This window comes from Pan troglodytes, chromosome 6 (genome assembly GCF_028858775.2).
Source record: "Pan troglodytes isolate AG18354 chromosome 6, NHGRI_mPanTro3-v2.0_pri, whole genome shotgun sequence".
NCBI lineage: Eukaryota > Metazoa > Chordata > Mammalia > Primates > Hominidae > Pan > Pan troglodytes.
In genome coordinates this window covers 155,171,584-155,186,594 of record NC_072404.2, presented here as the reverse complement: position 1 = coordinate 155,186,594, position 15,011 = coordinate 155,171,584, and the positions used below count along the sequence as shown (strand labels likewise).

General features: G+C 46.6%; 1 protein-coding gene across 4 annotated transcripts in view; it reads right to left on the bottom strand.

Annotated features, from left to right (window-relative positions):
• The window catches only part of TBXAS1 (thromboxane A synthase 1), a 241,618-nt gene that overhangs the window by 192,008 nt on the left and 34,599 nt on the right, over positions 1–15,011 (bottom strand). The gene's annotated exons all lie outside the window — the stretch shown is intronic.

Genomic DNA, 15,011 nt, shown 5'->3' with positions numbered 1-15,011 from the left:
TATCTCTATGTCTATATCTATATCTACATCCATCTATAATTTTTAAAATTCACAATTAAGTGAAGATACATGTCAAGAGACTCTGAATATCCCAGAAAAATACAGGACCAGACGCCAGCCTGATAAAAATGCTGGCTGCTTTGAGGACAACCATCCCACCAAGTCCATTAGTTGCTGGGTCTGAGGACCTCTCTGAGTGTCTGGCTGTTGGAGCAAAGCAAAGATCCCGATTGGGGTCAGTGTTCTCATGGTGAGTTGGAGGGCTTCTCAAGTGTTTGAAGGCAGATCCGTAGGCTCATATATGGGTCCTTTGTTCTAGCTTTGAGCTTATCTGACCAAAGTAGACAGAGAGATGGAGGGGATCATAGTGGATGGGTGGCAGGATTAGATTGCAGCTTCAGACAGAGCAGCATCTGGAGGCGTCCATGGTGAATTTTAGCTCCAGATCAACTGCAAGAAAAAACCAGCAATCCCAAAAGGACCCACAGACTCTCTGAAGGAACCGGACTGCTCCTGCAGGACCCAGAAGACACTCCAAATACTGTGAGTGCCCCATTTGCGGAAGTGGGAAAGGGAGACCCTCCTCTCCCAACACACTCCCCCAATATTGAATGGGAGAAATATTCAATGAAATAGCTTAAAGAAAAAATAATTGAAAATTCAGGAAACTTTGGACACACTTTTAGAAATGTGAAATGCTCTGGAAAGTCTCAGCAATAGAATTGAACAAGTAGAAGAAAGAAAATCAGAGCTCAAAGACAAGGTCTTCAAATTAACCCAATTCAACAAAGACAAAGAAAAAAGAATAAGAAAATATGAACAAAGCCTCCAAGAAGTCTGGGATTATGTTAAATGACCAAACCTAAGAATAATTGATGTTCCTGAGGAAGAAGAGAATTCTAAAAGCTTGGAAAACATATTTGGGGGAAGAATCAAGGAAAACTTCTGCAGCCATCTAGAGACCTAGACATCCAAATACAAGAAGTACAAAGAACACATGGGAAATTCATTGTAAAAAGATCTTTGCCTCAGCACATTGTCATCAGGTTATCCAGAGTTGAGACGAAGGAAAGAATCTTAAGAGCTGTGAGACAGAAGAACCAGGTAACCTGTAAAGGAAAACCAATCAGATGAACAGCAGACTTCTCAGCAGAAACCCTACAAGCTGGAAGGGATTGGGGCCCTGTCTTCCGGCTCCTCAACAAACCAATTATCAGCCAAGAATTTTGTATCCAGTGAAACTAAGCATCAAATATGAAGGAAAGATACAGTCGTTTTCAGACAAACAAATCCTGAGAGAATTCGTCATTACCAAGCCACCACTACAAGAACTGGTAAAAGGAGCTCTAAATCTTGAAACAAATCCTGGAAACACATCAAAACAGAACCTCTTTAAAGCATAAATCACACAGGACCTATAAAACAAAAATACAAGTTAAAAAACAAAAGCAAAAAACAAACAAAGAAGTACACAGGCAACAAAGAGCCCAATGAATGCAATGGTACCTCACATTTCAATATTAACACTGAATGTAAATGGCCTAAATGCTGCACTTAAAAGATACAGAACTGCAGAATGGATAAGAACTCACCAACTAACTATCTGCTGCCTTCAGGAGACTCACCTGACACATAAGGACTCATGTAAACTTAAAGTAAAGGGATGGAAAAAGGCACTTCATGCAAATGGACAACAAAAGCCAGCAGGGGTAGCTATGGGCTTCCTTTTCTGTGCCCCCACAGGTCTTAGGATGGTCACAGGTACATTTGTTACAGAAGGCTGTGGTCACAGGTGCAGATTCCCTGGAAAGGAGCGAGAGGAAAGACAGGGAGGGCACACAGAAGGCTGCTGCCTTCACCCAGAGAGAAGGGATGCTTGGCTAGAGGAGAGAGGGAGGTGGGAAGAAGTAGATGGACTTGAAATATATTTTGGGGGTGGGCTCGTGCTCTGCAGAAGTTCCTGGTGGGGTGCATATGAAAGGGAAGGGGAAAGGAGGACCACACCTGACCCTCAGGTTCCAAACTTGAGCTACAGGTATATCAGGTGCCATTCACTGAAACAGGGAGTCTGGGAAAGATGGGGTATTGTTGGGAAAATCAAGAATTCTGACTCAGTTTTGTTAAGCCTGAGATGCCCTGGAGACATCTGAGTGGAGGTGTCGAGCCAGAGAGCACTGATGGCTGAAAATATGAAAAATAACAATTGATCATGATCATGTCATTTATGAGTGCTTACTACAGACTAGTTATGATTCTAGGAGCTTTCCTATGTGTCAACTCATTTAATCCTCATACACACACCTAGCGGGTAAATCTTATGGTTAACCCCATGTTACGGAGGAAGAAACTGAGGCATGGGCTGTATGACTCTAAAGCCCATGCTCTTCCTCGAAAGATTATATTCAAACGTGGAAGCCATCAACATAAATTTGGTATTTAAATCCCGGGGAAGAGATGAGTTACAGCCACAAATAAGATAGTGAACCTCACAGGTGCCAAGAACCTTCCTTTCCTTCTGACCATTTGCCCTGCCTCCCTGTTTTTAACAGACGTATTATGAAAATTATTCCTCTGTAGTTCCCTGCTTATTAGTGTCCCTCCATGTCACTCCTACTTAGTGTCCCCCAACTGCACCACCCCATCTGGCTGCTCCTGGCTGCATTTCAAGCCCTTTTAGACTCCCCACCCCTCTCCTTTTTCAGTAGGCTCCCTCTCCTTCATCCCATTCCATCGGGATCTGTACTGAGAGGCTAACCCATTCTCTCTCGCAAAACAGAGCTTCGTTTTTTCCAGGGGTCACCTGAAATAATCCACGTTCAGCCACAGGAACACTGCAGGATGATGGCCAGGCAGCATGGAGGGGATGGCATGGAGGGTGACTCATGGTGGTCACGGATTCAGGGAGCGAGAAGTGACTGTGGATAACACTTAACTCAGTGTATGTATAACCAAGATGCTCAGAAAAAAAATATTTTAAAGGATGCCAAGGTGAAATAAACATGAGAATTGCTGGTATAAGCATCCATAAGTAACTTTATTTACTGCCAGACCTCAGAGACTCTAACCTGCTAATATGCATTGGAAATCTCCAAGAGCACGATGCAGAGAGCTGCATTTCTCAAGTGTATTTTACCACAAAGGCCTCTTCAGGGACATTTATAACATATCCCAGATGTAGTTTTCCAAGGAGAGTGCTTTGAGAAACACTGACCAAGCCTTACTCTTTTTTACAGAGGTGAAAACAGCAACCCAGAAAGGGAAAGTGACCGGTACACGGTCCCATAGTTGTGTAGGGGTAGGATCTAGGTCTCCGAAGCCCTTCTCAGGCACTTGATTTAGAACGTGCCCCTCACATCAACCTGTGGACATGGCACTGTGCACCCAGCACAGCTCCCACCCTGCTCATGGAGAGGCTATAGAATGTTGGTGGCCAGCTTGGAGATGTCCAGCTTTCTTGGGGAGTTGCCAGCTCCCCCACGGGCGCTGAGTTAACTGGCTCATTCCTCTAATATTCTTGGAGCCCTTCCTATGTGATTTGTGATTTGTAGAAACCATAAATGCCATGGAGACGTTACCACACCCATTCTGTGGCTGCGCAGAGTGGAGACAATACTCTGTGAATTGTGGACAGTAAATTAGCCAGGATGGTGTGGAAGGGAAGAAATGAGAGATGCTCAGGGTTTTCACTGGGACAGTAGCATGATGAAGGATATATTACAATTTTGGTACCTGTGATGCAATACAAGGACACTGATCAGAGTTTTTCTAGGATGAAGGTCAGACAGTTGCCATATTTCCCATAATTTCACTATTTTCTGTATATTTTTCTTTTACTAATACGTCTATTTTAAAAAATCAACTCAGGCTGGGCGCAGTGGCTCGCGTCTGTAATCCCAGCACTTTGGGAGGCCGAGGCAGGTGGATCACCAGAGGTTAGGAGTTCAAGACCAGCCTGACCAACATGGCAAAACCCTGTCTCTACTAAAAATACAAAAATTAGCCAGGCACGATGGCAGGTGCCTGTAATCCCAGCTACTTGGGAGGCTGAGGCAGGAGAATCATTTGAACCCAGGAGGCAGAGGTTGCAGTGAGCCAAGATCACGCCATTGCACTTTAGCCTGGATGATACGGCAAGACTCTGTCTCAAAAAAAAAAAAAAAGAAAGAAAGAAAAAAGGAAAAGAAAAAGAAAGAAAAGAAAAAATCAACTCTACACAACTGTACAGAAAATATCCTATAATCCCAACTCCCACTGACAAACTCTGGTCACAGATTAATACCTATCCTCTTGTATTTTTCCATGCATGCACAGACATATGTATATTTTTAGTTTTTATGGAAACAAGATCATCATACCTGTGCCATCCTGCAACTGGTCTTTCTCACTTATTGTATAATGAATATGTTTCCTGTTCATATTTAGAGACATACGCCGTTTGCTACTTCAGTCCACTGTACAGACGTGTTGTAATTTGTTTAGCCTATCCTCTGCTAAACAGCATTCGAGTTGTTTCCAAGTTTTCTCAACTTCTAATGAGGCTTCAGTGGACATCCTTGTATATATTATTGTGCCCTTGCATGAGGCTATCTCAAGTGACATTCTTAAAACTGGAACAGCTGGGCCCAAAGATGTATGTTTCCAAAATGCTGGTAAGTGCTACCCTGTGTACAAGCAGGACCGACTTTCCGTCTCGAGCCATGCGGGGAGGTGCCCACTTGCCCCACTTTGTAGGGCTCCCCACAGAGCTTTGCTTCCCCTGTCTCCACTCACTCCAAGTCTATCTTTTTCCCCCACTCCTACTTCCAGGCAGACATCTCCCCTAGAATTGAGTCAACTGTTTTGACTTCAGACTTGTGTTTCTTTTTAAAGCTTTCACTCCATAAATTCTGTGGTATTTCCTTCATGTTCCCTATGTTTAAAAACTGCCCGTGCAGATGTCTAAGCGGTGCCTTCCTTCTCTGCTGAAGGCTCCCAGCTGCTCTGTGCTAAGCCTGACGTCTCTGGCGAGGACTGAGGCAGAGGCTGAAACAGAGGCTGAAAGAGGTGTCAGCAGGCACATTCTCTTTGCCATGAAGGATGCTGGGTAAAGGGACAATGGAGCTTCCTCAGCACCATACAAGTACCAAGAAATTCTCTAACTTTACTCAGCCTCAGAGCAACCCCAGGAAGTAAGTGACCAATACTTTTCATTCCCAGGTTGATAAAACCGGAGCTCGGAGATGTCCCACGACCACCTGAGGTCATACATGTAACACAACCTAGAGGCCAGGCTCAAGCCCGAATCTTTTGGCTTTACATGCAGTGTTTTTTTCCCACTAAATCTAAGATCACATCTTGGTTTAGAATACTCATAGTTCACCGAGCCAGCCCACGGTTATGATATCGTTTATTCTGATGTTTACCTCCAGGGTGCAGAGTGGCTAGAGGGAAGAAAGAGGACGGGTGGTATGAGCTTGGGGTCTGCTTCACCTCCTTACAAAAGATATTAGGGGCCCTTTGGAAGCATGAAAACCTTGGCTACCCCCAATGCAGTCCAGTCTCTTCAATATGATCCTTTTAGGGACTCTGTTCCATTTCTGAGAGCGGGAGATCAGGTTAGGAGGACTCCTCTGTTCCTTCAGTCCTTCTTCTAGAAAACACTTATTGAATAATCACTGGGGACCTGGCAGTAGATGAGAATCCCAGTGTATAAGCCCCACATCTCTCCAACAAGGAGCTCACCTTCCAGGATAAGGAAATAGACATATAATCACCTAAGTTCCGTCCGTCTTATAGTTATGATGGCACACAAATACATGCAGGGCACAGAGCGGACACAAACAGGAGGACAGGAGATCGGCAAAAGGTTTGAATCTAATGACATTTGAGCTTAGACTGTGCAGATGAATTCACCAAGCAGAAGAGAATAGGATAGATGTGCTTGTCGGAGGGAGCATGGCTGACGCTTGCTCAAAGGCATGGGAAACTGGGGTGAGTGGGGAGGACAGGGAGATATGCAAGGCACTGCGGGCCATACCAAGAAGTTCATCCTTCATGCTAGGGTCAGGGAAAGCCAGAGCAGGAGGTAAAATTGAGCAGCAACGTGATCAGATTGGCTTCTAGAAATATCACTCAGGAGGCAGATTGGATGCTTTCTACCTGACATGAGGACCAGCCAGGAGGCTGCGGGTCAGCTAGGCGGGAGATGACAGCCTGAATAAGGCAGTGGATGTGGAAATGAGCAAGAGAGGGCTGGTTTTTAAGACCACTAGGGAGGCAGAATCCATAGTATTTGGTCGCTGATTGAGTGTGGGGATGAAGAAGAGGGGGACATCAAGGATCACCCCTGAATGTCCGGCTCTGTTGAGTGAGCCCATGATAGTGCCATACAGTACAACAGGGACTCGGGGAAGGAAGCAAGTGTTAGGAAGCTATCGTGGCTTCAGTGTTCTGCACGCTGAGCACGACGCCTCTCGTGGCCCCACAGATTAAGATGCTCGGGAGGTGGCCAGATCTGTAGAGGTCAGGAGAAAAATCTGAAGTAGGGAAATAATTTTCATTTTGAGAGCCATTTGCTTGTGGATTGGGCAAAGCCATAGGGATAAAAGTGGGCTACAGAGAACAGGTAGAGTGCTGAGAAGGGAAGCACGGAGTTGAGGGTGGGGGAACCAACACCGAGAAGAGCAGCCTTACAGGGCAATACCAAAGAGATGCCTGGAGAAAGATTCAACAGATATAACCAGAGAGAGACAGAGAAAGACTATAAGACAGCAAGCAGACAACAGGACCATTAGCTGAGGGACCTCATTTTACTGCTTAAGGATGCAGCTTTTTGTTTTCATATGACCTGTGTTCAAATCCTACCCCTTCCATACTCTAGCTTAGACAATCTTAGAACCCAAATTGATCTCTCTGAGCCTCAGTTTCTCATTTGTGAAGTGGTGATAACTGTCCACACTGCCTAGGATGGTTGAGAGGAAAATGAATTCCTCGTGTGGCCTGATTAGTGGAGCTCTGGCTCACAGGGAGCACTCAATACACGAGGTCTGTGATTGTTTCCACTGAAGCCACTGGCGGACAGTTGCAGGAAGCAGGAAATGACCTACAGCATTTGTGCCACAGAAAAACCAAGGGAAAGTGGCAATGTGGTCATTACGGCCACCTCCTTCCTGGCTTTGGCGAAGTGGAGAGTGTGGAGAGACAAGACCTAGAGAAAAGGGGGTTTGGACAGAAAGGGCTGATTCTGACGTCCCCCTCCCTCTCTTCGGCCCCATGGCTGAGACGTGGAAGAAGACTCGGGTTTGGACTGGCTAGAAGAGTGGAATTTGCAGGTGCCACTCATTGTGGGTCCCACGGGGAAGAGGAAACATCTCCTGCAGTGGGAGACTTGTGGGAGACAGCAGCCATCTGTGTGTTTCCCCTGCCTGGGATAAGGGCAGAGCTATCGCTTTGCTTCAAGGTTGCTATGGAGATATGGATGGGCTCATAAACAGTTTTAAGGTCTATGTCATATCTTGATTTTGTATTAGTCTTGAGGGCAGGGACCATATTTTATACATCATTGTACAACCACACCACCTATCACATTGCAATCTCATCCGCTCACTTGGCTTTCGTTAACATCACAGGCTGTTCACTCCCAAATCTATTCTCTCCAGCCCAATTGTCATTCCTGAGTTTCAGACCAATATATCCAGCTGCCCACTGGACATCCTCTGACAACCAGCCTACAGATGCTACAGACTCGAAATCTCTAAAGCTAGACTCATTGCCGCAGCCTCCTTTCTCCATTAACCTCATCCCATCTCCCCCGTCTCAGTAAATTGTACCTTCTTCCCTTCAGCCCCAAGCCAGAAACTTGGGATCATCCTTGACTTCTCTCAGCCCCCTCATCTCAACATCCAGTTAGTCAGCAAGCCCTGCTGGTCCTGCCTATGAAGTCTCCCTCATTCTGGTCACCACTCCTTTTATCCATTCATTCTACTTCATTTCGTTGGTTCAACAAATGCCTTGGCATCTACTGGGCATGGGAGACTGTTCTAGGCAATGGGAAGACACTAGAACAGTGAACGAGCAAGGTTTCTTAGGGCTTAGATTGAGAGACACCCACCCAAATATCAGCTCCGTGGTTTCTCACTAGATTGCAGCCATCTCCTGATTGACCTCTCATTCATTAATCCAAGAATTATTTATTGAATTTGTACAGGGTGCCTGGCACTGTGCTGGGTGCGCACGAAGAATGTAGAAAACACCAGCATGGCTGGGAGGCATTAAGCAGAAGAAAGGGTAGGACTGGCCTACACAGGAGAGATAAGGTAGGGTCAGGACATCTAAGACCCAGTGGACCATGTGAAAAATGCACTACTTCCTTCCAAAAGGAAAGGGAAGCCATTGAAGGGCTTTATGCAGTGGGGTGACTTGAGGCTATTTAGGGTAACTGTAACCCGTCTATTTTCATTGTTAAAATTAATACAGAGCTCCTCCGATGATAGCCCAACATTGGCGTGTCAACATCAATCAGGTGCCCCCATCACACAGCAGGGGAGTTGAAGCAATGCCACCATTGAGACTTTGGCTGTACGTGTCAGCAGAAGATGAGCAATGAGGTTGTCAACTACAAGTTGCTCTTGATGTTGCTAACCACACATGGCCCATCCTATCTCCTTCTCATTTCAGCCTCTCTATCAATTTATGACACCCATGATCTCAGCTTGTCAGATGTTAGCACTTCCTGAGTTGTTGTCAAATCTCTCCCGCCCCTCCTCATGGCTGGATGCGGCTACATGTTGATGACTAGACATAGTTCTCCTTGCAAAAGTGGAGAGTCAGCAGACGGCTTGACTGCCTTAAGGTAAGTCTTGGAGCTTTCAGGCAAGTTGGTGCCTGGAACAGTCATTTTTTCACCTCCTAGTCACTGGGAGTGGGAGTGGGAGCAGGCATAAGGAGACAGACAGCATGCTCAGAAAGCAAAAGTTAGAATCCAGAGTTTGACAGCAAGATCACAAATGGCATTCCAGGCAAGTTGTCAGGACCAGGAAGTCCCACTACAGAGCAAAGGAGGCACTGTGACCCAGGCACAGGCCCAATAATAGAAACTCTCAAGCAGAAGATAATTCGAAGTTTTGGCAGCAGATGCCTCCAAGGAAATATGTCAGCAGGTGGTAGGGCCCCAATCTCCACCTAGTACGGCAATATAGAAATAAGAACTGAGTTGGGGAGGCTGAGAGTGGTGGCTCATACCTGCAATTCCAGCACTTTAGGAGGCCAAGGCAGGTGGATCACTTGAGGTCAGGAGTTTCAGACCAGCCTGGCCAACATGGTAAAAACCCATCTCTACTAAAAATACAAAAATTAGCCGGGCATGGTGGCGTGCACCTGTAATCCCAGTTACTAGGGAGGCTGAGGCAGGAGAATCCCTTGAACCTGGGAGGCAGAGGTTGCAGTGAGCCAAGATAGTGCCACTGCACTCCAGCCTGGGCGACAGAGTGAGACTGCATCTCAAACAAACAAACAAACAAACAAAAGAACAGAGTTGGGGGAAAGAATGAATAGCATAAGTGTTGTAATGAGGGGCCCCCAAATCTCAAGAGCTTCACACTACAGAAGTGTGTCTGTCACTAATGTAACAGCCCAAATATGTGTGTTCAGTAGGCAGCCTTCCATGCAGTGACTCAGGAATTCAGGCTTTTTCCATCTTGTAACCCTGTCATCCACTGGAACCTCAGATGCCTCTGCTGGATCATCCACAACCAGCTGGCAAGTGGAAAAAAGAGAAGATGATATGAGGAAGAATTTTACAGGCCAGGCCTGGAGGTGGTGTACACACTCTTTGGAAACATGACCACCCCTAATTGCAAAGGAGGCTGAGAAATGGAGCCAGCCCAGGAGGAAAAGGAAAGAGGTTTGGGAAGCATATAGCATTCCTGCCACAGGTGGGGTCCCATTCTGGGTATGTCCTCAATTCACCAATTCCTGTATAGGAAACAAGCCACTAGAACAGGCTGGAGGGTGGCAATTGCAGCCCTCTGCTAAAAAGCCAAGGCCCAGTAGCTAGTTCAGGGATCAGGGATGGAGAGGGACTAGCTGGTATGATGGCGTCTGACCCAGTATTCCCAACTCTGTCTCCAGGAGGCTGAGTTGCTACCAGGGGTCTGCTCTACATGTGCCACCAGGAGCCTTCCCCCAGCTCCATGAAGACTCAAAGACTGGAGTGTACCCATTCCCACCCCTGAGCACTTGAAGTTACTAAAGCTGTGTCTCTGGACACCCCGTGGCTGCCTGTACCTGTTCCGGGTTTATGGACTCTAATTTTACTTGCTTATCTTATCGGGGTTTTACCAGTATACCAGTTTGGCTGGAGCACAAGATTCATGAAGCAGGATGGTGAGAGATAAGGTTGAAGTGGTAGGGAGGGGCCGGCAGGGGGGTCTCTGGATACCAGGCTGAGGATCATGGACTTTGCCCACAGGACAGGCCACAGGACTTGCTGGCGGCGTCTTGTGGAGCAGGTACGTGTGCATGCATGTACAGGTGGGCAGCGTGCATGTGTCAAGCTCACATGGGAAGCAGGGTGGAAGAGGAAGGGACGGGCGCCAAGTGCTGTCGAGAAAGACAGCTGATGGGGGGCTGGGGCGGGGGGAGACAGCAGCAAGGGAGACCCACTGGGAGATCCCTACCGGAATCTAGGAAGTAGGGCTGAAGCATGAGACTAGTGAGAAAATGGACAGTGATCAGTGGAGGAGGATTCAGATATTTCTTAATGAAACAGCTGGGGGCTTGGCAACTGATTCGGAAGGACAAGGAGAGGAGGGAGTCCAGGAAGCCCAATCATTGAACTAAACCCTGACTCTGTGCAAATCAAACCTTCCCCAGGACACTTGACTTCTACTTGCTGGAAAATTCTCTTGTCTACGCAGCTCACAGGTGACTAGGGCTGTGGAGTTGCCCTCCCCACCTGCTCTACGCAGCCCTACGAGGAAGCCTCCAGGGTTCCAAGCCTGGATGGGGGAGTCAGAGATAGGATTTCTTGGAGAACTAAGGAAGGCAGGGAGCAGGGGCAGGGATGGGAGCATCCTGAGATTCAAACATCTCTATTGCAGTAGTTCAACTTCAGCAAATATCAGAATCACCTGCAGAACTCGTTAAATACAACACAGATTGCTGGGCACCATTGCCAGAGTTTCTGATTCAGTAATTCTGGGTTGGGGCCCTAGAATTTGCATTTCTTCCAATTTCCCAGGTGATACTGATGCTGCTGGTCTGGGACCACTCTTTGAGAACAGTGTGCTTCTCAACCCTACCTGTGCATTAGAAGCACCAGGGAGATCTTTTAAAATTCTAAAGCCCACACCCTACCCAGACTAACTGAATAAGAATCTACACATTAGATTCAAAGATGGCACCTCTGGGGGACACCTGAGGTCTGAAGAAGCTGCTGTATTTGGGCAGCAGCATGTCAGCAACTCTTTCGATTCTGTATGAACTTCTTCCTATTCTGTCTCAAGCACGCTCCTCTGTCCCCCAGGAGAGACCCTGACTTCCCATCTGTATTAGCCAATTTTCACACGGCTCTAGAGATACTACTTGAGACTGGGTAATTTATAAACAAAGGCAATTCAATTAATTCACAGTTCTGCATGGCTGGGGTAGCCTCAGGAAAGTTACAATCATGGCAGAAGGGAAAACAGGCGCCTTCTTCACAAGGCGGCAGGAGAGAGAAAGAGAGCATTTAAAGTGGGAAGAACCCCTTATAAAACCATCAGATCTCATGAGAACTCATTCACTATCATGACAGCAACATGGGAGAAACTGCTCCCATGATGCAATCACCTCCCACCAGATCCCTCCCTTGACAAGTGGGGATTACAATTCGAGATGAGATTTGGGTGGGGACACAGAGCCAAACCATATCACCATCTTTCCTTGACAGGTGTACCAAATTGGCCAGAATTGTCCAACCCTCTCTGAGGATTGATGTGAACTGTTTCCAACTTGGTTCTTTCACAATAATTAGCCATCACTTTACTGCTTTCCTGGTCACTGGCTGCCTGGGGGTTTCCTCTTCCCCTCTCCTCCTCCTCTGAAGTGACCTCCTCCTACGGAAGCCCTGGTCTCACACTTGCACTTCACCACCACCCAACTATTTGGAGTCAATGTCTGCCTTATCTCCCAATAGGATTCTTCAAGTTTCTGCAGGAACTGAGAAGTGTTCCTTTCTCTCAATATGGCAGTGGAAGATGAGGTAACATAAGGTGTGTGTGGGATGGAAGTAAATATGGCTCTGAAACCTCACATAATTACATCATAGAGAGGTATTGCCAAGGTAAACTAATAAGAAAACAGTTGGGTGGTGTTTACCAACAAAATCAGTTTGGGCTGTGTTATTCACTGCCTTTGCTTTGATGAATGAGCTGCGGATTAGAATCATACATTTCAAAAGAGGGAACCTCTTCATGGAATTGACCAAATTATTCTTCCTACTTGGTCAGGCTGCCTAGAAACTTGGAAAATTGCTAAGATAAGTTCTGGGAGCTCCATGGAGGCTCCTCTGCCCACTGGCTGCTTTGCAGAGCACCCTGTTTGTCTGTCTGTCTGTCTCCCTCTCTCTCTTTCCATCTGTCCTGATGCCTGTGCTTCTCCTAAGGCCATGGAACAGCAAGGCCAGAGTTTTAGTCTCAAACTCACAGTCCTAATGTTGGTTTTAAATTTACATTCTCTTACATCAAAGTCCTTGGGTAGCAAAATTGAGATTCGAATCCTATTTCTTATCAGTATCATGTAGACAGTTTGGATTTGAGACAGGACTTCAGCTCACAGCTGGGGTTGGAGGAGCCAGCATGCCACCACCCCTTTAGGAAACACTTGTAGAACACCCTTAAGGTGAAAGGCACAGAGACAGGTGCTAGGGGAGGATGATGGACAAGACCAGTGCCCTGTGCTCAGGGAGCTCACCACCTAGGGACCAGGACACCAGACCCAAGTTGAGACCAAGGATGCAGAAGCTGTTGAGGACTCCAGGTCAGTGCCAAGAACTACAATCTTTGGAAAAGTCTGATCACCACACAGAGACTCTGGGCACCTAGTCCAGTCTTCTACCTTCATAGCACCCCTGGCACCTAGGCACCTGGTCTCTGCTTGAAATTCTCCAATTCTGGGGAGCTCACTTCCTCATTAGACATGCTTTCTCTTGTTGCTCAGCTCTAGAATCTGTGTCATATTTCCCCAAGGCCCTAATTCAGTGAGGCCTTGGAACTCTCTCATTGGAACTCCAGAGAACTATATTTTCCCACCTTGTATGAGGCCTTCTACATCTGTTCTTTCCTCCAATGGCAACAACCACCTTGTGATTCCAGCAAAGTCATGTTGAGTGTCCACTTGACCAACTGGATACAATGAAGCTTGGTCAGTTCAGTGAACTTAGGCCAAGATAAGGCTACTTAACTCCTTGCCTGACACTGTTTTCATCCCAAAGCTCTGCCATCTTGGGGAGGGCATCCCAGAGTCCAGCTTTTTGAATCTGAAATGTATCATGCCAGCTAATTTTCCCAGAAAAACGGAGTGAGAGGGTGAGGGTTGGAACCATGTACTCCACACTTTAAACCTTCGTGGAAAACAAACCAATTGTCTGAACCATAGGCTGAGTTGATCAGGAAGTGAGCTGAGGGTCGATAGAGACTGTTCCTCCCAACACTACATAGCAATGTGGCTCAAACGCTACTTCTTTCTACTTAGATGATTTTTCTGTAATGAAGAGATGGTACCATCTGGACAGTGGGGTGCTTCATTTAGGAGAGGCAGAAGCAAAGGCCATGCTGGGGGAAGGCAGCATCAATGCCACACAAACGGTCCAAAAGAAAGCCAATCCAAAAGGGCCAGAAAAATGAAAACCACATCCACATAACATGCAAGCAACAGAGACTTCTGATTTTGTAGAGTGGAGAGGAGGTGGCACCTGAGGGCTCCCACTGTGCCTTCTTCACCTCATTCATCCTGGCTGTTTTGGGTACCAGGTCTCAAATGTGCTAACTGATTCACACCTCATTTTGGCAGAAAAAGATACATACACATGTAGGCCTGTCATCCCTGAACCTAGTATTTCTTAATGCTTAACATAGTTACAAAGAAGATCTGGAAAATTAACAGCCCTGTGTTCTACAGTTGCTGAGTTCTAGAGCCACAGGTAAGGTGGATTTGATGATGATTACAGAAAAACAGTTACATGTGATTCAGGGACCCAACCAAAGGTCCGAGAACAGGTGACCACAGCCTATAACTCTATGATGGATGTTATCATTCAAAAGAAGCAGGATATAACATAACCAAACCTTTGGACAAACCTATGGAAACCTGGACCTATTCTTCCATGTGAAACATTTGTCAGGAAGTCGTCCTCAGTCTAGCGGACAACAGATTTTCTTCAGCCCCTTGACCAGAAGGGTGTTTCCTCAGCCAGGCAGCAGCCCATCTTTTGTGGTTGTGCAGAGCGAGTTACACTAAAGGAAGTGATCAGAGGTCTGTAGTAGTCAGTGGAGGTTACTCACATCCTGAAGGGACATCAGTGACCCAGTACTGGAAGGTCTCTGAAAGGCCGAATACGAAAGGTCAAGGGCTTCCCCAAAATGTTCTTCTCCACTCTTATCCTCAAACAGGAATGAGTGCCTCCTCAGAGGATGAACTGAGTGACCCACCAGGTTCTTCTCAAGCATTCAAAGCACTTTATTTTATTTTATTTTATTTTATTTTATTTTATTTTATTTTATTTTATTTGAGAACGAGTTTTGCTCTGTTGTCCAGGCTGGAGTGCAGCGGCATGGTCTTGGCTCACTGCAACCTCCGCCACCCCGGTTCAAGCGATTCTCCTGCCTCAGTCTCCTGAGTAGCTGGGATTACAGGCACCCACCACCACACCTGGCTAATTTTTGTATTTTTAGTAGAGACCAGGTTTTGCCATGATGGCCAGGCTGGCCTTGAACTCCTGACCTCAAGTGATACACCTGCCTCAGCCTCCCAAAGTGCTGGGATTACAGGCGTGA